This window comes from Oncorhynchus mykiss, chromosome 29, assembly GCF_057628025.1.
Source record: "Oncorhynchus mykiss isolate SJ-2025 chromosome 29, ASM5762802v1, whole genome shotgun sequence".
Classification (NCBI taxonomy): domain Eukaryota; kingdom Metazoa; phylum Chordata; class Actinopteri; order Salmoniformes; family Salmonidae; genus Oncorhynchus; species Oncorhynchus mykiss.
The window spans coordinates 23709484-23733462 of NC_143050.1; the positions used below are offsets into that span (position 1 = coordinate 23709484).

The window sequence follows — 23979 nt, forward strand, 5'->3', positions numbered from 1 at the left end:
AGGGGACAGCAGCCTCAAAGACCATAAGTGCCCACCAGTCTCCACATCACACTATAGCACCTCCTGCTGGATGGGGGCATTCTGCTGCCTCCAAATCTCCGTATACACTGCAGACCTGGTGCCATTAGCAAAACTAATTATCTAGCTACCTAGTTACCATTTGGCCTGAACAAAAAATACCTAAGCCTGAGGATGGTGAAATTCCCTAAATCTCTACTGAATTCAGAAACTGTATAATGGATTTCTTATCTATGTCTTTGTCTTCTACAGTAAGAGCGGTAATCTTGATCCACCATATAATGTCAATTTCTACCCAAACATCACCCTACTTAAATATGATTCCCAGTGATGATAAATGCAGCTCCTAGACAATGGAGAAGCTCCTCTTCCAAGGTAGCATTACTATTTATGTGATCCCTGTGTACAGCATGCATATATGGAGGAGAGTCCACATGTTACGGTCTAATTTAAGTGGACTAAATAATAAGGAACAGGCAGTGTCTTGGACACCCCGGTGGACCCCTGGGTCAGTGTACAGGACCACAGGGAGGCCTCTCACCTCATAAACATAAAGAGAGGAGAGAAGCATCAATAAGTCATGAGGTGTGGTATACATGTATATTTAACACCCTTCCGTGTGAAGTCTGGCAGGCGCTCATACCCTGTCTGCTGCTAGCTGGCAGAAAGCAAGAGAGGACCATGTGTGCTTTTGTCTTACAGTTGTCTCACTGTTCAATGTGTTTGAGAGTGGGGGTCGGGGCGGAGGGAGTGTTTGGAAATTAGAGTTGAAAAAGACAAGTAAAAGTTGTAGGGGCTAAGAACATAAGTTCAACTGAAGACAAAAATGCAAACATCACACTACAGGTAGAGCTGCATCTTTCTATAGGCAGACTACGAGCTGTACCCCCCCCCCCCCCCCCCCCAAAAAAAATAATGTTTTAGAAAATAGTTAGAAAAGTAGAAAACACAAGGTGCAATTTCAAAATGTGATAGTGCATCAGCAGTTTTCCACTTGTCATGTCAGTCACTGACAGTCACTCAATTAGCCATGTCAGCTAACATTTTTTAGATTGCTAGGTAAGGTAGTCTAGCCAGCTATCTACACCTTGTAGTAGGCCTAATCATCACCAAATGCCCAGAGGCCCTGATCTCCAATGGGCCCCCATGGATTTTTTTAGTCACTCTCACACAGATATCATGTGAACATACAATAAGTCATGGCAAAATGTGTAGAATTGCAGTAAATGAGCTTTTAAAAAGCAAATGTTTCTCTCCACCTCACGATAAAATGTGTAGAATTACAGGATATTATCATTGAAACTGCAACATTTTCTCTTTTCTCTGCCCCATGGCATGAGTAGAATTGCATGAAATTAGTTTACCCGTGAGATGGGGGAGCCACCCCACCAAATCTCACATAGGACCCCCAAAAGGCTAGAGGTGTTACTGATTAGAGGGAACTACCAAGCTAAGGAAATGGCCACATGCTCTCTTGCTTTAGACAGGGGTTTGAGACGCAGACGTAAAGCCATGGTGGGGAGAATACGATGAAGAACAGGAAGGAGAACCCAATGAAGAACAGGAAGGAGAACATGATGAAGAACATGAAGGAGAACAAGATGAAGAACAGGAAGGAGAACATGATGAAGAACATGATGAAGAACAGGAAGGAGAACATGATAAAGAACATGATGGAGAACAGGAAGGAGAACATGATGAAGAACATGAAGGAGAACATGATGAAGAACATGAAGGAGAACATAATGAAGAACATGAAGGAAAACATGATGAAGAACATGAAGGAGAACATGATAAAGAACATGAAGGAGAACATGATGTAGAATAGGAAGGAGAACATGATGAAGAACATGAAGGAGAACATAATGAAGAACATGAAGGAGAACATGATGAAGAACATAATGAAGAACATGAAGGAGAACATGATAAAGAACATGATGGAGAACAGGAAGGAGAACATGATGAAGAACATGAAGGAGAACATGATGAAGAACATGAAGGAGAACATGATGAAGAACATGAAGAAGAACATGATGGAGAACATGATGTAGAATAGGAAGGAGAACATGATGAAGAACATGAAGGAGAACATAATGAAGAACATGAAGGAGAACATGATGAAGAACATGAAGGAGAACATAATGAAGAACATGAAGGAAAACATGATGAAGAACATGAAGGAGAACATGATAAAGAACATGAAGGAGAACATGATGTAGAATAGGAAGGAGAACATGATGAAGAACATGAAGGAGAACATAATGAAGAACATGAAGGAGAACATGATGAAGAACATAATGAAGAACATGAAGGAGAACATGATGAAGAACATGAAGGAGAACATGATAAAGAACATGAAGGAGAACATGATGTAGAATAGGAAGGAGAACATGATAAAGAACATGAAGGAGAACATGAAGGAGAACATGATGAAGAACATGATCAAGAACATGAAGGAGAACATGATAAAGAACATGATGAAGAACATGAAGGAGAACATGATAAAGAACATGATGAAGAACATGAAGGAGAACATGATGAAGAACATGAAGGAGAACATGATGAAGAACATGATTAAGAACATGATGAAGAACATGAAGGAGAACATGATAAAGAACATGAAGGAGAACATGATAAAGAACAGGAAGGAGAACATGATGAAGAACATGAAGGAGAACATGATAAAGAACAGGAAGGAGAACATAATGAAGAACATGATAAAGAACAGGAAGGAGAACATGATGAAGAACATGAAGGAGAACATGATAAAGAACATGAAGGAGAACATGATAAAGAACATGAAGGAGAACATGAAGGAGAACATGATGGAGAACATGATGAAGAACATGAAGGAGAACATGATAAAGAACATGAAGGAGAACATGATAAAGAACATGAAGGAGAACATGATAAAGAACATGAAGGAGAACATGAAGGAGAACATGATGGAGAACATGATGGAGAACATGATGAAGAACATGATGAAGAACATGAAGGAGAACATGATGAAGAACATGATGAAGAACATGAAGGAGAACATGATGAAGAACATGATGAAGAACATGAAGAAGAACATGATGAAGAACATGAAGAAGAACATGATGAAGAACATGAAGGAGAACATGGAGAACATGATGGAGAACATGAAGGAGAACATGATAAAGAACATGACGAAGAACATGAAGGAGAACATGATAAAGAACATGAAGGAGAACATGAAGGAGAACATGATGAAGAACATGATCAAGAACATGAAGGAGAACATGATAAAGAACATGATGAAGAACATGAAGGAGAACATGATAAAGAACATGATGAAGAACATGAAGGAGAACATGATAAAGAACATGATGAAGAACATGAAGGAGAACATGATAAAGAACATGATGAAGAACATGAAGGAGAACATGAAGGAGAACATAATGAAGAACATGAAGGAGAACATGATAAAGAACATGATGAAGACATCGTTGTTCCGCTTGCCCCATTGCACCTTTGCTGTCACCAACCATTAACAGGCAAACAGACCTAAGGACCCTTACTGGGTCACGGTGGCAATTCTCACCAGTTTTACTACAACTATAGTAAGTGCAGTGTGGACAGCGAGCAACAATGTCTCATTGAGTGTGTGTGTGTGTGTGTGTGTGTGCGTGCACGCGTGTGCATGTGTGTTGGGTATAGGCTGGTGAATTGGACATGTGAGGCCAGTAGCAGCAGTGAGGCTGACTGCTGGGGGAGATGTTCTACCTCCAACGACCACTCCTTGACTTCCCATTTGCCTCTGTGGACCCCCAGGGCTGGCCAAGCAGCTGCCCGACTGAGCTATAGCTCCAGGCCAAGGCAAAGACCCCAGGCTAACAAGCCAAAGATAGAGAGCTGGGAGGAGGAAGGTGAAAGAGAAGCGAGAAGACAAGATAGCAGAGAGGAGTAAAAAAACAAGAAGGTAAATAAACTAATAAGTCAAGAGAGACACAGAGATAGGCTATGACATTTGTGCTTAACCCTTAGCCTACAATTTCAGTGGCCCTGTGGAAATCTAATTAACATAATGCAAAAATCCCCATCAAAATCTGTCTGTTTAAGCTAGAGATATCTGGGGTGCGTGCGTCTCAATACATCGCATCCGCCGATATCGCCCTCCACATCTGCGGTGAAAGGTAGCAGAGCTTGAGCGGTGTTTGTCAGACCATGAGACACCCCAAAAATCAGTCTTCTCACGAAAACCTCTGCAGCATCCGAACGGTTTGGCCTACAAACTATTATGACCACTCTAGTGAAAGACTAGACTCCGTTTTGCTCTAGGACGCCCACAAGCCTTGCAAGACTCGTCTGAAGGTCCCTGGGACCATTTAAAAAGTTAATGGAAGTATATACGGATAGGGTTTAGTGCATAAACTAAGGGAATAAATACAACCGTTTCCTGATATGTCTTCTATCTCTCAGATATAGGACAGACACTTCACAACAAACTTCCATTCTTTTTGTTCCAGGTCATGAGTCTGTTTCTATTGACTAATAGCAGTAATGCCAAATTCAATTTTGCATCAAATCATTTTTGTTTATTTTTGTCTGAAAATCAAATAGCAAAATGATCCTTGTTATGTCCTTTTTAAAACAATTGTTACGTCTCTCGTCGGAATGAGGATCGGACCAAAGCGCAGCGTGGTAAGTGTTCATGCTATTTATTGATCAAAACACTCAAACAAAATAACAAAGAGAAAAAACGAACAGTTCTGTAAGGCAAATAACGTATACAGAAAACAACTTCCCACAAAACACAGGTGGGGAAAAGGCTACCTAAGTATGACTCCCAATCAGAGACAACGATAGACAGCTGCCTCTGATTGGGTACTACACTGGGCCAAAAACAAAGAAATAGAAAACATAGAAATAAAGAAACTAGAATGCCCACCCTAGTCACACCCTGGCCTAACCCAAATAGAGAATAAAAGCCTCTCTATGGACAGGGCGTGACAACAATGCCATATAGCTTAGTAGATCAGAGGGCGGATTTCTATAATGGAGATAGCTAGCAACACCAGCAAACAGAGCACAGGGCTTCCTCACCCTGTTCCACACAGCTGAACAGGGATACACACACCGGGGGTTTGAAGTTAGTCTGGAGTGGCAAGACAAATAAAGCCTGAGGAGTGTGATGCCAGGTAGAGGAGAGAAGCATCTTCAAACGGTTATCAATACAATTGTCTGTGCCAGATGCAGCAGTTTAACCTCTTTAGCGCGTCGCACTTCTGCTAACTGGATGTGACGCCTCCTCGCCACGGCGCCACAGTCTTCATAGAGCCTCACAACACTGGAGGATGATGGGTACCGAGAGTCCCAGTTTAACTCTGTACAGTTCCTTTAACAGTCCCCAGACTGAACCACTATATTGTCGCAGTGAAAACAACAAATATATACACAAGGTGAAAAAAAGACGGTACTCTCAGAACGGTACTTTAAAGCCTGCTTATCGCAGACGTCTCAAGGCAGACATTTTCGTGCATGGGAAGAAACTTTTCCTGACTTCTCTCATAACACTTTGTATTGAGTATGTTTATAAAAAGAAGTGTTAAATACATCTCATCTCACTGAGTTTATCTGTAAATATTTTAACACGCAAGATATTCACACCATTACATTATATCGGGGCGGAAGGTAGCCTAGTGGTTAGAGAGGTGAACTAGTAACTGAAAGGTTGTTAGATCGAATCCCAGAGCTGGCAGGGTTAAAATATGTCGTTCTGCCCCTGAACAAGGCACTTAACCCACTGTTCCTTGGCCGTCATTGGAAAATAAGAATTTGTTCTTAACTGACTTGCCTAGTTAAATAAAGGTAAAAAAGATAGATATATATGTAATAGCCAGGTAACTACATGGCTTAATGACACTTAATATCAACCAACCTGTTTAATCACGTGTCCTTCAGTCAAACAACACGTTCTCTAATCATTCAGCCATGGTAAAGTTTGTAACACTGATATATCCTGAGGCCTGAACAGAAGAGGAATAAATACACAAGCAAAACCTTCTTATAGTGCCAAGATGAGCAGAGAGAGAAGGGCAGAGGCCTAGGCTGCCAAGGATGTGGCAGAGGCATTATGGACTGCAGCTGGCATGTGATTAGGCTGACTCTCTGTGCTAGCAGCTCTGCACCCCTTGATCCTGCACAGATGCAGGTCTCCACAGACCTAGGAGTGCCAAGAGTGGATGCTCCAAACCTAGAACCCTCAGCTTCGGTACAGATACATGCAGACACACATACTAGCATGAACACACACACACACACATGAATGCATGCACGCACGTACACACAGTGTAAACCTTGCACATTCTGTCTCTCTCACTCTGACAGGCTATACGAATTCTGGTAGACAAAGAACATAGGATTTCATTTTCAGGGGGAGGACCATTGCTGTCTTTATGTGCACAAGGAATGTATCTGCCCATCCTATACTGCAAAACATAGAAAGAGAGTGATAGAGAGAGAGAGGGAGGGAGTGAGAGAGAGAGAGAGAGAGAGAGAGAGAGAGCTAGAGAGGGAGATGGGGTGGTGTAGGGAGTATAACATGCTCATCAGGTTTAAAGGACACATACCGCTGGGCTGACCATCAGTACCTGACCCATGGGGCAGATACACAGTAATTAAGCTGTGGATTACCTGATGGTTGAGTGAAAGAGACATGGGGAGACGGGTAAAATAATGCAATGGAGGAGACGAGATAGAACAGACAAGATGTACAGTAGTTAGGGTAGCTAATGAAGGCGGAGAGGGAAAGTAAGGGGAAGGCCGTGGAGGAGGAAAAGCTGAGATAAACCAGGGCCCAGTTTTTCAAAAGTTGTCTGTATTTCGCCTATCAGATATAATTAAATGCATAGAAATAAAATGAACGGACAAATCATTGACTTTAATGGGGACTTCCGTTCTATTCATTCAATTTCTATGCATTTAATCGTATTCGATAAGCAAAATCCAGATAGATACCTTTTGAAAAACTAGTCCCAGTAGATAGGGAACCTAGGTCTGCACCGTGCGGTGTTCAAACACACACGTCCTCACAGACACTATAGATTCATTCTACCTCCCCGAAGACACCAAGGAGCTCCTGAGGACACACACCGGGTTGCAGCGCTACTGTGAGGGTTTCTGCTGGTCCAGGAACAGACTGGAAAATCACCGAGGATCAAAGAGGAAGAAAGGTGTGTGGGTAGGGGGCAGAGGTTCTCCAATAACCCTGCCAGGTACATCCTGCACAGGCCACCCTATCTCTCTGGTTCTAAGGTTACCCTGCTGTACCCAGAGACATGCAGCACACTGTTTAGTCAGACTTAAAAACAGTTCCCATCTGTACTTTTTCTGTATTTACAAGGACTATCAAGTTTAAATAATAGAAAATTAGACAATATAATGTAACAAACCTTTCCCATTGTCATCAAATCACATTAAAGTAACAATGAACATAGTGTTTAATGGTAATAGCACATACTATTACTGTAAGATATTGTCCAAAAAAGCCATTACAGTTCCCCTCCGCCATGGTTCTACCAACAGGATATGACTTCACTTCCTCTCTACAACACTGGTTCAACAGGCCTGTAAAACTGGATGGATACATACTATGTATAGAACTGGTGAGCCAGACCATGAAAATGAACTTTAATTCAAAGCAATCCATATAAAACTGATTTAACTCTATACAGGTTAGAAACCTTTGAGCCACAAAGTTTACTGGTGACACAGCACTCCCCTTCAACAAGAGCTATAAAAATAGAGAGAAAAGAGAAACGTATTGTTTTTATGAGATATATTCCCCCAGTGGTCCGGTCAATAATGACTTGATATATCAGTGACTGCCTTGCTATTTGCACTGTTTTTGCTGTGTTTTCTGTGCCTGTGATTGAGCAGGGCTCTTTTCACACGTGGAGAGAGGTGGTTCAGGACAAGGGAGGCTAACGTCTGTTTGATCAAAGTTTATGTGAAATTTCCCGGGGCCACCAGGGGAGCCGGTGTTTATGAACTGTAATAAAAAGAGTCATTTTGATGGCATGACCCCGGTGCTGTGGCAGGGGGGATTTGGTTATGTCTCTGTTTGCAAGGAAGCTCAGAGCAGATCTCCGAGAGACAGAAAAGGGAGAGAGGGAGAATGGGAGAGGGAGAGAGAGAGGACAGACAGAGAAATATGGAGAGAGGGAGAGAGACAGAGAGAGGGAGAGAGATGGAGGGCTATAACACCTCTGTGTTCTCTAAGCAGCCAGACAACAGTTTAATGAAGTCACTTTACAGCCCCCAGATTAACTTGATTAAAATAATCCCATTCATTTAAATATATAATAAACTATAGAAATTGGAAATGCCCTGACCTTAGAGAGCCTTTTTACTTCTCTATTTGGTTAGGTCGGGGTGTGATTTGGGTGGGCATTCTAGTTTTTCTATTTCTTTGTTGGCCGGGTATGGTTCCCAATCAGAGGCAGCTGTCTATCGTTGTCTCTGATTGGGGATCATACTTAGGCAGCCTTTTTTCCACCTTTAGTTGTGGGATCCTGACTATGTTTGTGTGTAGTTGCTTTCTGCACTGCATGTAGCTTTATGGTCGTTTTTGTATTTTGTTGGTTTTTCGGTGTCATTTAAAATAAAGGAAAAATGTACGCCTACCACGCTGCACCTTGGTCCAATCCATCAAACGATGAACGTGGCAAGATATATATATGTATGTATGCATTTACATCACACATACTATTAATTTGATCATGTCAATGAAACTAAAATAAATATTTAACTTTTTGTCTTGCTTACCAAAAAATTCTGCATCACATAATACATGTAGGACTGCATTGCATATACAACTACCGGGAGAGGGTACCAAAGGCAGCACATTAGATCAACACAGACCACAACAGATGCCATATGAAAAGTTAAAAATAGAATGTAAAGTCTAAACCATGCGGAGCGACATGTCTTTGTGCACAGCGCTGCATTGTGTTGCTAAATAAACTGCCCCAGGTCACTGAAACTGCAGGAGAAATCACTGAGTGTCTGATCTATGAAGCTTTGCTGTGACAACACTGCTCGTGTTCCTGTTAGATGAGGAGATATCAGAAAATCAATGGTGTTTGCTGTAAGCAAGTACAGGTATATAGCACACACATATCTACCAGAACAAGCACTGTCTGGAGGCCCATCAGTGATAATAACCACTGAGTGAGTTCATGGGAGGCTCAGAAACTCAGGTGTTTGTCTGAAGTGGTAAACAAAACAAGAGCTTACTTAAATGGCAGCAACAGAACTGTCATCCAATATAATAAAGCCTTCAGATTGTGTCTGTGTAAACACTAACATCCAACACGAAGATGGTTTCCTTAATTCATCAACGCAGCACAAACCCACATTGCAAAATGTTTATGTTGATGAGCAGAACAGATTGCATGTCCCCATTGAACAACTCACACTCAAACACACACACACACACACGTTTGTTTTATTTTCCTTGTGGAGGCCAAACCATTGATTCCCCTTCAATGTCCTATTTTCCATTACCACTAAACGTAAATCTAACCCTTAACCCTTACCCCTAATTCTAACCCTAATTATAAACCTAACCCTAAAGGCTAAAATAGCCTTTTTCCTTGTGAAATGTGAAATGAAAAACAGTGAAATGTCCCCACTTGTTTTACTATCCTTGTGAGAATTTCTGGTCCCCACAAGGACAGTGAAAACCAAACACACACAGAACCAGGGTGGGCTGGATTATTGAGGTAGTATCAAGCGGGAATAATAAAGCTTCTTAAGATTTGAATAAGAATAAAATGAAACAGTAACCACCAAAGGGCCAGCAGGGCTAATCCCCTCAATATTACTGAAAATAAAGAGTGGAGAGCTAGAGTGAGAAGAGGAGGGAGGAGGTGGGGACAGAGAGAGAGAGATATTAAATGTAGAATACCATTATCTACAGATTTAATGTAAAGCTGTTGCTATGATGCAACTGGCTAGCATAGGCTGAGAGATAAAACAGGTTAATGAGTCCACAAATAACAATTAGGTTTTCAAAAACAATTCTGTTTTGCACACACACACACACACATTTACACAAAGAAACACATACTGTATGTTGAGGTGACATGGATGCCTCTACATTCAGATCATGATTACCGTACTGTTCATGTCCTATACGTTGAACACCAACCAGCGCTGGTTCCACAGCATATTTCCAATGTCAAAGCACGTGCACAGGCAGCAGATGGCATGAAACAGTTGGCAGGAGAGAGTGAGCATGAATAGCTCTTCACTAATAACCCTTTAATTACTTCAGATGGGCAACGGGATCAAACAGCCAGACTCACATAGGAATTACCTTAAATGAGACCGGACTGGAAAAATATGCTTACCCCTTATGTTACCAATAAGGACCTTCACTTGAGGGGAAAAAGTTTTTGGTGTGTTTTTTTTGCTTAATAAATATATAAATAGCATACATTATCTGAGGTGAGAGAACTCCTTTGTCTGTGTGACTATACACAATGACGGCATTACAGCCACCGCCAGCCAGTACACTGGTATAACACGGTAATAATGAATGCTGCTGGCAAGAAGATTCCTGCAGTGAGTGAACGTCATGAAGTATTCCTTCATCTGCTAGGATAACGTTAACCTCTCGGGCAAATATGCTACAAAAGATGTGCACTTTTTGGGTTTTTCTCTCCCAGACAGAGTTCTAGCCTGCATCTGCTGTTCATCTCTGTTTCATTACGTAAATGGAGAGTGAATCCCATTCAGCGCCTGCCCTTTTCCTACGCGTTGTGAAAGCATACATTCTAATGACGAGACCTTTACTCTTGAATAACAGCACTGAGGGAGGAACATTTATTGCTGTTCAAAAGGAGGTATCACTCTTGGCATTGTGGGATTGTAGAGGATTGGACAGCTGTGGCACTGTGACCCGCACATTGAGACCAAGCTGTATAAATGAAGACATAAATAACCTCATATAGAGTAGTATTAGTGGGTTTGTGTTTGAGTGTGCATGCATATACATGTATCTGTGCGTGTGTGTGTGCATGCACATTTGTGTGTTCCTGTGTGTGTTTGTGTGACTGTGTGAACGTGTGTGTTTGTGAGAGTATGCGTGCGTGTGCATGGATGTGTGTGTGAACGTGTGCGTGCACATGTGTGTGGGGACATAAATCCCTCTCAAGTGTAAGACAAACAGAGCGGTGGCTGTGTGAGGGCTGAGACAGCCTTGCCTGGTTATTGTATTTCCTTCCCTTGAATCCTGGTAAAGACCCCCACAGCCCTCCACTGTCACTCAGGCCATACTGTCATCAGCCAGTAACCAGGTTGGAGGGATGAAGGAGTGGCCTGGCTCAGGCCCCAAAAGAAAATTAAAAGGGGATTATGACTGGCTGACACTTTGTGGTCAATTGCTCATTTATTCTGGTGTGTAGTGCAGGGTAGGGCACTGCTGTGTCCTGTTATGACCACGAGAAGAGGGTTGGTCTGGGAGGATGGACCTCTAGGTATTATTATTAGCTCATTGTCAATAGTATAAGCACCCAAGAGGTCTTTGTGTTTACATGCTGCTACTCTTACCTGGTCTCCTTTTCCTTGACCTAAGAGAGGGCGGATGCATGGTCTGGTCCACTGTAGAAGAACAGATTGAAAAATACAATTTTATTCCATTTCACTTAATTGCATGTTTGTATTTTATTAGGTAATACTGTAGACATATAGTAGCAGGGCTGTAGCACATTGTCGCATCTACAAGGTGTTACCACACAGTATCAGCATCACTGCAAGGAGCATGGAGGAGCCAGATGCTGATATTAGAGTGCCTATGTGTAATTAATAGACATTAGCAGTCAACCAGTTTCCAGCACAACAGGGTCTCCAGCCTGGGACGTCAGGGGGAACCAGGAAGCTGTCTCTCTCCTCAGAGGCCCACAAAGGCTCAGTGAGGGGTGACAGTATCCAGGAGCATCAGACAGGTGCCAGAGAGTGAAGATGGTTAGTATTGTATATACTGTGCGGACGTCTCACAACTCAAATGCAAGCACACACATTCAAAAAGATAGGAACATGGCACAGGTAAGCACATAGGCCTATTCATGTACACACGTAGTGCTTATGAGCACTTGCACATGTACTTGCAAGCACATAGGACACAATTGGCATGCATATTACACACAGAGGTACACAAATATCCTGAAATCTATCTGTAATGCAGTAGGAGTGTATTGGTCAGGTGCAACTTTTTGCATTAATGTTGTCCATCCTGTCCCTCTCTCTAATCAGGTGTGGTGTGGTGGCAATATGACAGAGTTATCAATTATCCAGAGCACAGTGGCACTCTGGCTTCCCCCAGCTCTGTGTTAAATTAAGTTGTCAGCGCTGTCTCTCCGATTTCCCCCATCACACAGGCAGACGCTGATGCTGCATGACGGCCGCTCGCCGCCGCTCCTCGCCGCCTGCCGTCCCGCATCTCGCCTGCAATTCATCAGCTCCGGAACACACTGGCCCAGGCTCAGTCCAAGCCAGCACACACGCCACGCAGCGCTGGAACCAACCAGCGGATGGCAGGAGAAAGAGACGGATCACCTTCCAAAACAACACCGGCGCTAACAGAGGACGGGGTTCAGTGGAATTCTTCCCCAGTGTCTGAGATCACGTGTTAAGTGTGTGTGAGAGAGAGAGAGAGAGAGAGAGAGAGAGAGAGAGAGAGAGAGAGAGAGAGAGAGAGAGAGAGAGAGAGAGAGAGAGAGAGAGAGAGAGGGAGGGAGAAATAGTAGAAAGATAACGAGGGAAATGAAATAGCTTGAGAAGGATAGATAGAGAGAAAGCAGAGAGAAAGAAGACTGAAACAGGGATAGTGAAGGACAATATCTGGTGAGCATGCAGACAGCAGGGCAGGCAGGGCAGGCCATTGTCCCCCTTGTCCTGTGGGCACTAGAGCTCAGTTGAGGGCAGAGAATGTGGGCCACTGGGCAGGGAGGGAAGCTTGGCCACTGGGCAGGGAGGGAAGCTTGGCCACTGAGCAGGGAGGGAAGCTTGGCCACTGGGCAGGGAGGGAAGCTTGGCCACTGGGCAGGGAGGGAAGCTTGGCCACTGGGCTGGGAGAGAAGCTTGGCCACTGGGCAGGGAGGGAAGCTTGGCCACTGGGCTGGGAGAGAAGCTTGGCCACTGGGCAGGGAGGGAAGCTTGGCCACTGGGCAGGGAGGGAAGCTTGGCCACTGGGCTGAAGGGCATGGGAACGAACAGTGACAGAGGAGGCAGCAAGCCGTGAGAGGGAAGGGACCAGACCAGACCAGACCAGACCAGACAGCCGGTCGACAGAAATAATGGATAACTGTAAAACAGCGGGACGCTAAGCTCTGTGCTAAAGTATTTATTTGTGATGAATAGTAATGATGGCACACTTACAAAGCACTTGGTTAATATGGAATGGCTCGAGAGGCGGGTATCGTTCACAAAGTCCTTAACAGGGCCCATGCTCCTCTGTGGCCACAGGGAGATGCCAAACCCTGCCCACCCCTAGTCCCCTTCTACCCCCCCCCCCCCCCCCCCTCCAATCCACATTCAAAACATTTGCCGTCCCTTTACACTGTCTCTGCCCTGGTGTTCAATAATACATGAAACACCATTCTGAGATATTAACTTACTTACACAAAATATACTTAAAAAAAAGTGTGATTTAAGTCAATTTGGTTGGTGTTCAATGCTGCCCAGCTGTCACGGTCTAGCTAACCTAAATAATCCACTATAGCGTTCCTTCGTTCTAAGGACTTTGGTTGGATGCCACTGTAAAGGGAATAAACTACTCCTTTTATACTTCAAACGTTCCTCGCTGTTTCATGAAGTCAGTCTTGTAATTTTATCTTAAACCAAGCCATTATTGAATCCTAGTGATATTGAGTACATGTTGACCTTGCTTACAAACAATATTTAATTTATGTATTTACCAGGCTAATATAAGGCAACAGTGTTAAATCTTTCACCAAAGGCAGCAAAAGACTGTCAGAGTATCTCTCCTACTAATAATCTGTATCCATCCCAACCCCAGTGTATCACTGGCACAGGCTTCAGCAGCTATGGATCAAACAGTCATCACCTCCTGTTCCAGGGATAAGCTGCAATCAAATCTATGGGGGACCTTTAAACAGGGAAGAGAGAAGGGGGAAAACAGACAACGGGAAGTCAGCAGAGAGGAGTGAGGTGGCAGGAGTGTGAGGGGGAGGCTGCAGCGATGCCTCCGAGTGGAGATGGCACACCTCTCACCTGTGACGTGCCTGAACGGGCCACGGGAGGGTGGCGAGCTAAGCTCCTGCGCTTAATTGGGCACTCAAATGCTATCGGTCCCTTCCCAACGATTCTCGAGGTGACACATGGCAGAGGGAAAGAGAGAGAGAAGTCCCATGGAGGGAATAGAGCAGTGTGTGAGGAGAGAGGAAATGGAAACAGGGTTTAGCACCTCCTATGGCCAGTTTTTTTCCCTTCTCTCTGGGTTTCTGGGAGGATGAAGGATGGAGGGAACGATGGTACATGTGGTCTGAAGCTGTGCCAAAGATGACAGGGCAAAATTAACCCCTCAGTGCTGGGAAGAATGGAATCCGGGGTTGAGGCATTATATAATTATCATAATATATGATAATCTCTAATATATCAGTTGATTAGCCGAATCCATAATGTCAGGGTCAACAACAACAAAAAATGATATGAAACTCTCCATGGTGTTGCCACAGTTCGCGTCGGTGGACTTGCCAAAGACTATGACCTGAGAAGGATTTTCACATTTAACAAAGTCGAATGCATCACTGACATATTATTGACTTAGGACATTTACATACCACAATGAATTTGTGACCTTGTGAAATACATCAGACAAACAGCCCTTTTGAATGTATGTGCTTCCTTTAGAAAAATATATAACCTTGACTTTTACAGTATCTTTACTGTAACGATAACAGAAGCTTTGCAGGAGACAATGAGTAAACAGCTCTAATGGTATTTCTATTTTCCAGTCTATCAAAGCTTGTGGCGGCTAATCCCTTTCTTATATAAATAGCTCTTTGGTGGAGAGTGTAGCTGCCGCATGGAGCTCCAACCCTTCTGTCCCTGAAGCTACAGCCAGGATAAGCTGTGTGTTGGATTGGCACACCGGGCTGCCTGGGGCCTGCTGCTGTGCTGGCCGCCAGTACAGATGGAGGCCAGGGCTGGGGAATGCCAGCTTGTCAGTCGGATTAAAACGACTCATTTATTCACTGAAGTATCGCGCAAAGCGACTGGGCCAAAGCAGGGTGAGACGAGGGGGACGGGGGTCGAATAATGGCAGAGGAGGAGGGGGCCGTTTGAAAGTGAGAGTGGGTCTTCAACTAACTGCCCCTTACCCATCCCTCCCTTTCCCTCCCTCTCTCTCTGTCGTTTTTCTGCCGGTTACTTATCTTTCTGGGGCTGCCAGAAGCCATTACTGCAGTGTACGGAAGGCGGCCGGCGGGGTGGCATCCCCCCTTGCCCGGGTGACAGATTGGTAGCGGAGGAGGTGAGGCTGGAAAGCGATTGGCTCTGATGGTCAGGAAGTGGGCGCTGAGGGATAGCAAAGGGAGGAGGGGGAAGAGGAGAAGGAGGACAGAGAAGCAGGGAGAGGATGACAAGACCTGGCTGTGTGACCTTTCATATTAGGTGTTTTACTTAAAGGGGCACCGCCCCTGCTTTTAAGAGCATGCTTGGTAGTGGTGGGAACTGTGGTGAGGCCGGCTTGTACATGGATGCCAGGGCAAGGAGAGGGCACTGGGAACTACAGTCTGAGAGGATGGACTTGAGAGGAACAGTCACTGTCCATGGACTGATCTGTGTATACAGGCCTCACTCAGATCAACAAGCACAGAGTGTTGGTAGAGGTTCAAACTGTAGACAAAGTCAGATTCACCTCTGCAAGGTTAGGTAAAACTTTTTAGTTGTCAGGTCTGCTATTACTGGTACTATGGCACTCGAAGACCAGACAGAGTTCTACTGAAGATCCCTGCTAAGAGGCTACTTACAAGATCCATGGAACTTCATCATTTCAACATCGACTTACAGTACAGTACTAGGTTTTAAGCACAATCTTTCAAATCTTTTGGAATGATTGTATCGTAAACACTGTTGGCTACTATTTATACAAGGGCATTGACCTTCCTAACCATTTTGCCAGACAAATGTCTAGAAAAATCAGAGGAGTGACACATGGTGTGTCATTTAGTGACTGGTCAGTGCCTGCAGTCCATCCCATAATCCCTCACTCTCAGGTTACTGTCAGGCCAACAGTGTGTGTGTGGTGTGTCAGATGTGTGTGTGTGTGTGGCAGGGCTAGGGGGGTGAACCTTGGAAGGCTTTTATTGGGTCTAATTACTCCCGATAGCTGTAATTTACAGGTTGACAGCAGGGAGAAATCGGCAAGATTCACACTTCTGCGGGTCAGCATCTGTCGCCATTACGGCGGCGTGCGCACTGCCGGCCAGTCGGCGAGCGAGCAGTGAGGAATGGTAAACAACAAACGGCATGTGACGGATTAGCAGCGCGGGCTAAAGGACCTTCCACTGACACATCATTTCTCTCTCTCCCCAGTTTGTTTCGCGGCAGCTGTCACCAATAAAACGGAAAAGCGGGAGATGGGGAGGTGGCGGTGGCTTTTGTTCCAGTTCCAGGGAGGTGGTTGGTGCAGGAGGAGGAGGAGGAGAAGAGTTCAGTGAGTGAAGTGTTTAAAAGTCTGGCCTCACTTTTTAATGGTATATATTAGGAGGAAACAAGGGCAGGATTGGGTCAAGCTGTATGCTTCTGCTGACTTCATATGAATTACCTCTTCTAGTTCTCTGTTTTAGGTCTGCGTTGCAAATTGCAGGTGTCACCCTGAAGAGATCATTTTAGATCTGTTTTCAACTGCATGTGTGGTACAGTAAGGAGCACAAAGGTCATCTAGAGGGTAAGTATTAGCTCGGGGCAGTCATTCTGACTGTACTGTAGCCCCGTCACACACACACCGTCCCTCCTTCCTCTTTCCTCCCATCCCATGTGGCTTTTCTCCCCCCAACCCGGCCTAGTCATACGATGCACAGATCAGAGCCAGAAAGGGCCCGTGCCAGAGTGGGATGGTGGTGGGGTACTGCTCTCCTCCTGTCCATCTCATTGCCTTCCCATCACAGAGCCTGGCTGTTCTCTAGTCTGTACATTAGGTTAGCCTCTCATGGATCCTGGCAGACCAACTTTTCCTTGACCTCCAACTAAAGATCATCCTCTCAGTTGTTGTTTCACTGAACCTGATGGTTTGGGTTTACATGGATTCCCAACTAAATTGTAAGTTAGAGGAGCATGGTCAGTGAACGCATTACAAAAATGGCAAACAAATGACGACATTTGTCCTTTAATTGTGCTTGTAGCAGCTTCTGTACAAGTATATTGACTTCTTCAGAGGGTTCTTAGAGTAGGCATGCACAGGCCTCTATCTTTGTTATCTCTACTCTCCATCACCAAACGGATCCATAATGCTGGGCGGGTAATGGGCGAGCCCACGGGTCTGGCCTTGTCCTGTTCAATATCTAACGGGAGACTGGTGGCTCTGTGTGCCAACCTCCAGAGCCCCAGTGTTCCCACAAGTGCCATATGGGCGGTACAGTCCCATTCCATTAGCAGGACCCAAACAGAGGCCTGGACCCCGGCCCTCCTGGCCCTCCCCTTGCATAGCCACTGGGCATGGCCTGCCTACCACCAGCTGCCAAGACCAGGGCAGGGGAAAGGCCACAGGACAGCCACAGCCACGTCACGCCTGGCCCTGTCAGCAACGAACAACAAGCCACCAGGCTCTGAAAACACTGGGACACAATTGAGATAGGATTATTGGACAGACAAAAAAGAAACTGAACAATGTGTGCAGTCATAGAGATGTGATAAACATGACAATAAAGACACTGGCCCAAATTCATGCTGTCCAGCATGTAAGAAAAATGATTGGAGTTAACAGTGTTAATTTACTTGGAAGCCTATAAAGGAATTATAATAGACAGACGATTAAAAGTGAGACGATTAAGTAGATTATTGCAATTAAAATGACTCATGTTTTGCAGTAAGGGTGCAATGATTTGAATTTAGGTCTGCAGTCACTGAAGGAAGGCATGAGGGGTAGAGAACCAAGAGGGAGAACAGAGAGAGAGAGGGAGAGAAGGAGAAGGGGAGACAGAGAGAAGAGAGATGTTTAGCACATCGTCTGGGAATGCCAGTGTGTGCCTCAGCAGCCTGTACCTGCCACAAGACCTGAGGCCTTTTTTAATTAATCATTACACACAATGAATAATTCAGCCATTATCACTGTGGATATATAGAATTGCTCGTTAGTCTCCCAGGAACTATTTTTCCAATCAATTTTCATGTTTCCTTTAAGCTACAGTTTCTAGTGAGAGATACAAACACACTACACAATAATAGCTCTTGCAGAGCATATATAACTCATCATCAAACGTCTATAGTTATCTACAGTACCAGTCAAATGTTTAGACACACCTACTCATTCAAGGATTTTTCTTTATTTTTACTATTTTCTACATTGTAGAATTATAGTGAAGACATCAAAACTATAAAATAACACATATGGAATCATGAAGTAACCAAAAAAGTGTGAAACAAATCAAAATATATTTTATATTTGAGATACATCAAAGTAGCCACAGTTTGCCTTGATGACTACTTTGCACACTCTTGGCATTCTCTCAACCAGTTTCGTGAGGTATGCCTTTCCAACAGTCTTGAAGGAGTTCCCACATATGCTGAGCACTTGTTGACTGCTTTTAACACTTTTTGGATTACTACATGATTCCATATGTGTTATTTGATCATTTTTATGTCTTCACTACTAGAAAAAAAACTACTAGAAAATAGTAAAAAATAAAGAAAAACCCTTGAGTAGGTGTGTCCAAACTTTTGACTGGTACTGTATGCTTCAAAGATACATTCCCAAACGACACAAATATCAACTGCAACTAGGCCTAATCCATGGCTAGCTGTAAAGTTTCTAGGTGTACATTGTTTCTAGATGTAAGGTAAGGGAATATGAAACCTGCTGGCTGAATGAGAGAAGTCATGCATAGCAGACAAAATATTATTGTTACAGCCAACAACTTTATCATGAAGGTTTTTCACATTTTACACACTCATTCAAAATCAGGCTCACAGGTGAAATAGGCCTACAACAAATCATGACACTGTGTCACCTTGCCCTCTTTTGGGGTGACTTAACAACTCAAAATAGCCAGACTGAGTGTTGTGGTTCTGGTTCCCACAGATGAGAAATCCTTGACTTCTCATTGAAAGGGGATTTATAGTAGGTACCAAGGGTCTCCCAGTGTGTTTCAGTGGCCTACCTACCATGACGTCAGGGAAAGGATGGGGTGGCTTGCCTGGTCCCCAACTTCCCCCCAAGGACAGCATGGGGGGCAGAGGAGCACTGATTGAGAGCAACACCTGTCAGGTAAGACGTTCACAGTTGACGGCACTCAAGGTGAGCAAAGCCCACCGCTATGACCGCTAATCTCCGTCGTGCCAGTCTCCACTGGGATACCGGCAGGGTCCTGAGCACCCGATCGAGCCGCCTCACGGCTGCCGTCCCACTAACTAACATCTCCTCGGTCTCCTGAGCCGAATGACCCACGCTGATGTGCTCTAAATATGTTTCATTATCGTCATGATGATTACAGCCGTGATTGTGTGTAGCTGGTAATGCGCTGCAGCAGCTCCCCCCTGGGAGGTGACTGTGAGACTGAATGATTAAAACACGTATGATGAACCATGCGTCAAAACATCCCTGTGGGGTTCCGACAACGTACAGGCAACCACCTCCACTGATGCTGTACACAACCACATAACACGGGATTGTAGTCTACTGAGGGTTTGGGGGGTTTAAAGGTAAAAACTACAGGATACAATAACAGCAGGTGGAAATTGGCAATGGTGTGAATTGACCTTTGCTGACCCCATCCATGTCCGTAACCTTAAGCCTCACACTATATATAACATATACAGTAAATGAATACCATATAGTCTTTGGAATAAACTCACTATCAAACAAAAAAGGAAGGAAGGATGAGGGCTTTGTCCCATCTGGACCAGGCTTCCGCCACATGTGATGACAGAAAGTGAAGTGAGTTAATGTGACAGCGTTCGATAAATGTTTAATTCGACATTCGCATACATCCCTAGCTGGGATCATCCCAAGTCAAAACCCACCAAAGACACACAGCAGGTGTCTGCAATATTCATATGCTACACGCTTCATTACGAATGAAACATACCAAGGTCCGTGAATTTATTTATTCATTTCGATTATCGAAACAAAAGACAGAAAAATTGAGATTAAGACACGGTCGGTGCGCTATTCTATATTTGTCTCACAGATTTGTAGCAATTTGTTTTGTGACAAATAACTGTGCTTGGTGAAATCCCACTGTCACCTCAGTGAGAGTTAGGCTGTGGCTCTGATGAGAGACTGTAGGGCTGCAACAAATCACGGTCTGTCTCTGTAGCTCTCTGCACTTCAGGAGACCACAGCAGTTTGCCCTTTGCCCTGTCCAGGAGTGTTCAGTGTCTCATCTCACAACACATACTGAGTGGTCTCAGAGAAACATGAACCAGAGTCCACATCTACAGCAGAGTACAGGAGAGTTTTCATATTTTCACAATTAATGATCCCACTAGGTGTCCTTCGCAAAGCCCACTAGGCAGATTAAATGACTGATGTCTCGCTTGTCAGGTAAGGAATAACTCATTATTTATTAAGAGTATGTCACTAGAATGCCTGCCATCGGGCCCAGTGTTTTATCTTTGCAAGTGATACAGCACATTTCTACAGTAGTGTGGTGAAACAGAGGTGACACAGTCTGTTCTTTTGAGCTTTGATTCAGGGTCTTTACCTGACAAAGTAATGTTAAGATATATGAGTTATTCTGTTAGAGGTTTTGTGCCGAATCCACTGCAGAGTTACAGGTGTCACGTTTATGGGCATGTTGCAGAACACACGGAACAGAGGAATGTGTAATTTTGGTGGAAAACATTGTCAACTGCAGGGGTGCCCAAGTTTCTGGGGATCTGAGTTGCCCAGTAAAAGAGGCGGCAGGTTCAGGTGGCCAGGGTCAGAGAGGCAGGTTGAGGTGGCCAGGGTCGGAGAGGCAGGTTGAGGTGGCCAGGGTCAGAGAGGCAGGTTGAGGTGGCCAGGGTCAGAGAGGCAGGTTGAGGTGGCCAGGGTCAGAGAGGCAGGTTGAGGTGGCCAGGGTCAGACAGGCAGGTTGAGGTGGCCAGGGTCAGAGAGGCAGGTTGAGGTGGCCAGGGTCAGAGAGGCAGGTTGAGGTGGCCAGGGTCAGAGAGGCAGGTTGAGGTGGCCAGGGTCAGAGAGGCAGGTGTCGTATTCTGAGGCAGTGAAGAAAGTAGGAGGGTGGATCAAGGGTGAGGGATTCTGAGAGGATCCCTGTGAATAGTAGATCTGTTCCAGAACAGAGGGATATGCCAATGAGTGATATACAGTATTTTTCAGTAAGGTTGGCTTCTTAGCGTTCATAGCAATGGTTATCAACTGTACTGCAGAGATGGTACGCAAGTCACAGAAAATAGATGTTGTGGTGGCAGCTGCAGAGAAGTACTTGTGGGTACAAGATTTGACTTCAGAAGAGTTACAGGGTGTGTTGAGTGGTAGTGTCTCTTCAGTGCTGTTTTTGATGTAATTGATCATGAACTGTTACTAGGTCAACTCAAATGTTATGGTTTTAAGTCTGCAGCTCTATCCTGGATGGAAAGCTATCTCTCCAGGAGAAGGCAAAATGTGTTCTTTAATGGCAGCTTTTCAAACAGTAAAGATATACACTTTGGTGTTCCTCAAGGAAGCTGCCTAGGCCCACTGCTGTACTCTATCTTTACTAATGATTTACCTTCAGTTATGAACAAAGCAAGAGTGGCAATGTATGTTGATGACTCTACAATGTATAGCGCAGCATCAGAATGTAATGAGCTGACAGATGTACTGAGTAGTGAACTGAGAATGGTGTCTGAATGGGTTGATATGAACAAAATGGTGTTGAACATTTCTAAAATGAAATGTATTGTATTTGGTTCAAGATACATCTATTTTTATTTATTTTACCTTTATTTAACTAGGCAAGTCAGTTAAGAACAAATTCTTATTTTCAATGACGGCCTAGGAACAGTGGGTTAACTGCCTTGTTCAGGGGCAGAACGACAGATGTTTTACCTTGTCAGCTTGGGGATTCGATCTTGCAACGTTCTAACCACTATATTACCTGCCGCCCCAGGTTGCTTGCTGATGATACCCAATGTAATTTGTTGATGAATAGAACGCATGTAGAGCAAGTGAAAAAAACAAAACTACTAGGTGTCATGTCGGGGCTGCAGGGTAGCCTAGTGGTTAGAGAGTTGCCGGAAGGTTGCAAGTTCAAATCCCTGAGCTGACAAGGTACAAATCTGTCGTTCTGCCCCTGAACAGGCAGTTAACCCGCTGTTCCTAGGCCATCATTGAAAATAAGAATTTGTTCTTAACTGACTTGCCTAGTTAAATAAAGGTAAAAAAAAATGTTGGACACAGCTGTATCATGGTCAGAACACATAGATGTTATTCTTATCTATCACTTTTTTTGTGGTATTTTCTTAAAACTGCATGGTTAAGGGGTTGTAAGTAAGCATTTCACTGTAAGATCTACACCTCTTGTATTCGGCGCATGTGACAAATACATTTGATTTGATTAATTAATTGCTGTTACAAGAAAATGTTCAGAGTATGTAACATCTAGCACTCTGAATCAGGTGATTCAATCCCTGGTCCTATCACACTTAGAGTACTGCCCAGTTATATGGTCAATCCCTGGTCCTATCACACTTAGAGTACTGTCCAGTTATATGTTCAATCCCTGGTCCTATCACACTTAGAGTACTGTCCAGTTATATGGTAAATCCCTGGTTCTATCACACTTAGAGTACTGTCCAGTTATATGGTCAATCCCTGGTCCTATCACACTTAGAGTACTGTCCAGTTATATGGTCAATCCCTGGTCCTATCACACTTAGAGTACTGTCCAGTTATATGGTCAATCCCTGGTCCTATCACACTTAGAGTACTGTCCAGTTATATGGTCATCTGCAGCAAAGAAAGATATTTAAAAAAGCTCAAAACAGGGCAGTCAGATTATCTCTTCATTGCTCTAACCGTATGAATATTATTCAAATGCATCAGAATCTCTCATGGCTTCACGTTGAAAACAAATGACTATCCATTCTTCTGATTTTCTTTAGGGATGTTATATCTATCAAAAAACCACAGTATTTTTCAGGCCAGTTAGTTCATACTAGCAACACGCATAACCACCAAACCAGACAGGTACATTCAGGGCATCTAAGACAACCCAAGACAAGGACAAATCGCCTTATATCTACAGTTTTATATAGAGTCATAGCTGAATGGAACTCTTTACCAATCCATACTTCTCAGGCAAAAAGTAAATCCACCTTCAAGAAAAATAAAAAATAACATCTAATGTGATAGACCAAATGACTGGACAGGAAATAGAACGCATCAACTGAATGTTAAATGTGTTTCCCTGTCAGGTATTTTAATTGTCTGTATTGTCTACTTGTTAAATGTTTGTAAAGTCTTAATTTGTAATTGTTTGTAATGTCTTACTAATTAGTGTTGGACTCCAGGAAGATTAGCTAACGTTACGGCGTTAGCTAATAGGGATCCTAATAAAAATGCACAAATTCCTCTCAGGCTGTTGGCCTGGGGTAGAATCAGATTGGGTTAGTAATGGAATAAGGTGGTGGGTTTTTAATGAGTATAGGGTTAGTTGGTAGGGTAATAAAAAATGTTTATTTATTTTTCTAACGGGGATCCTAATAAATACCAAATACCATCCAGAGACAGTCATGCGGTTATCTCAACCTTTATCACTGTGTTGT

General features: G+C 43.9%; 1 long non-coding RNA gene across 2 annotated transcripts in view; it reads right to left on the reverse strand.

The window, feature by feature from the left end:
- The window catches only part of LOC110509859 (uncharacterized), a 31549-nt gene that overhangs the window by 6755 nt on the left and 815 nt on the right, over positions 1–23979 (reverse strand). For both annotated transcript variants that reach the window (XR_016493285.1, XR_002471493.3), the window contains one exon: positions 11599–11649. This is a non-coding gene — a long non-coding RNA (uncharacterized LOC110509859). The remainder of the gene's footprint in view (positions 1–11598; positions 11650–23979) is intronic.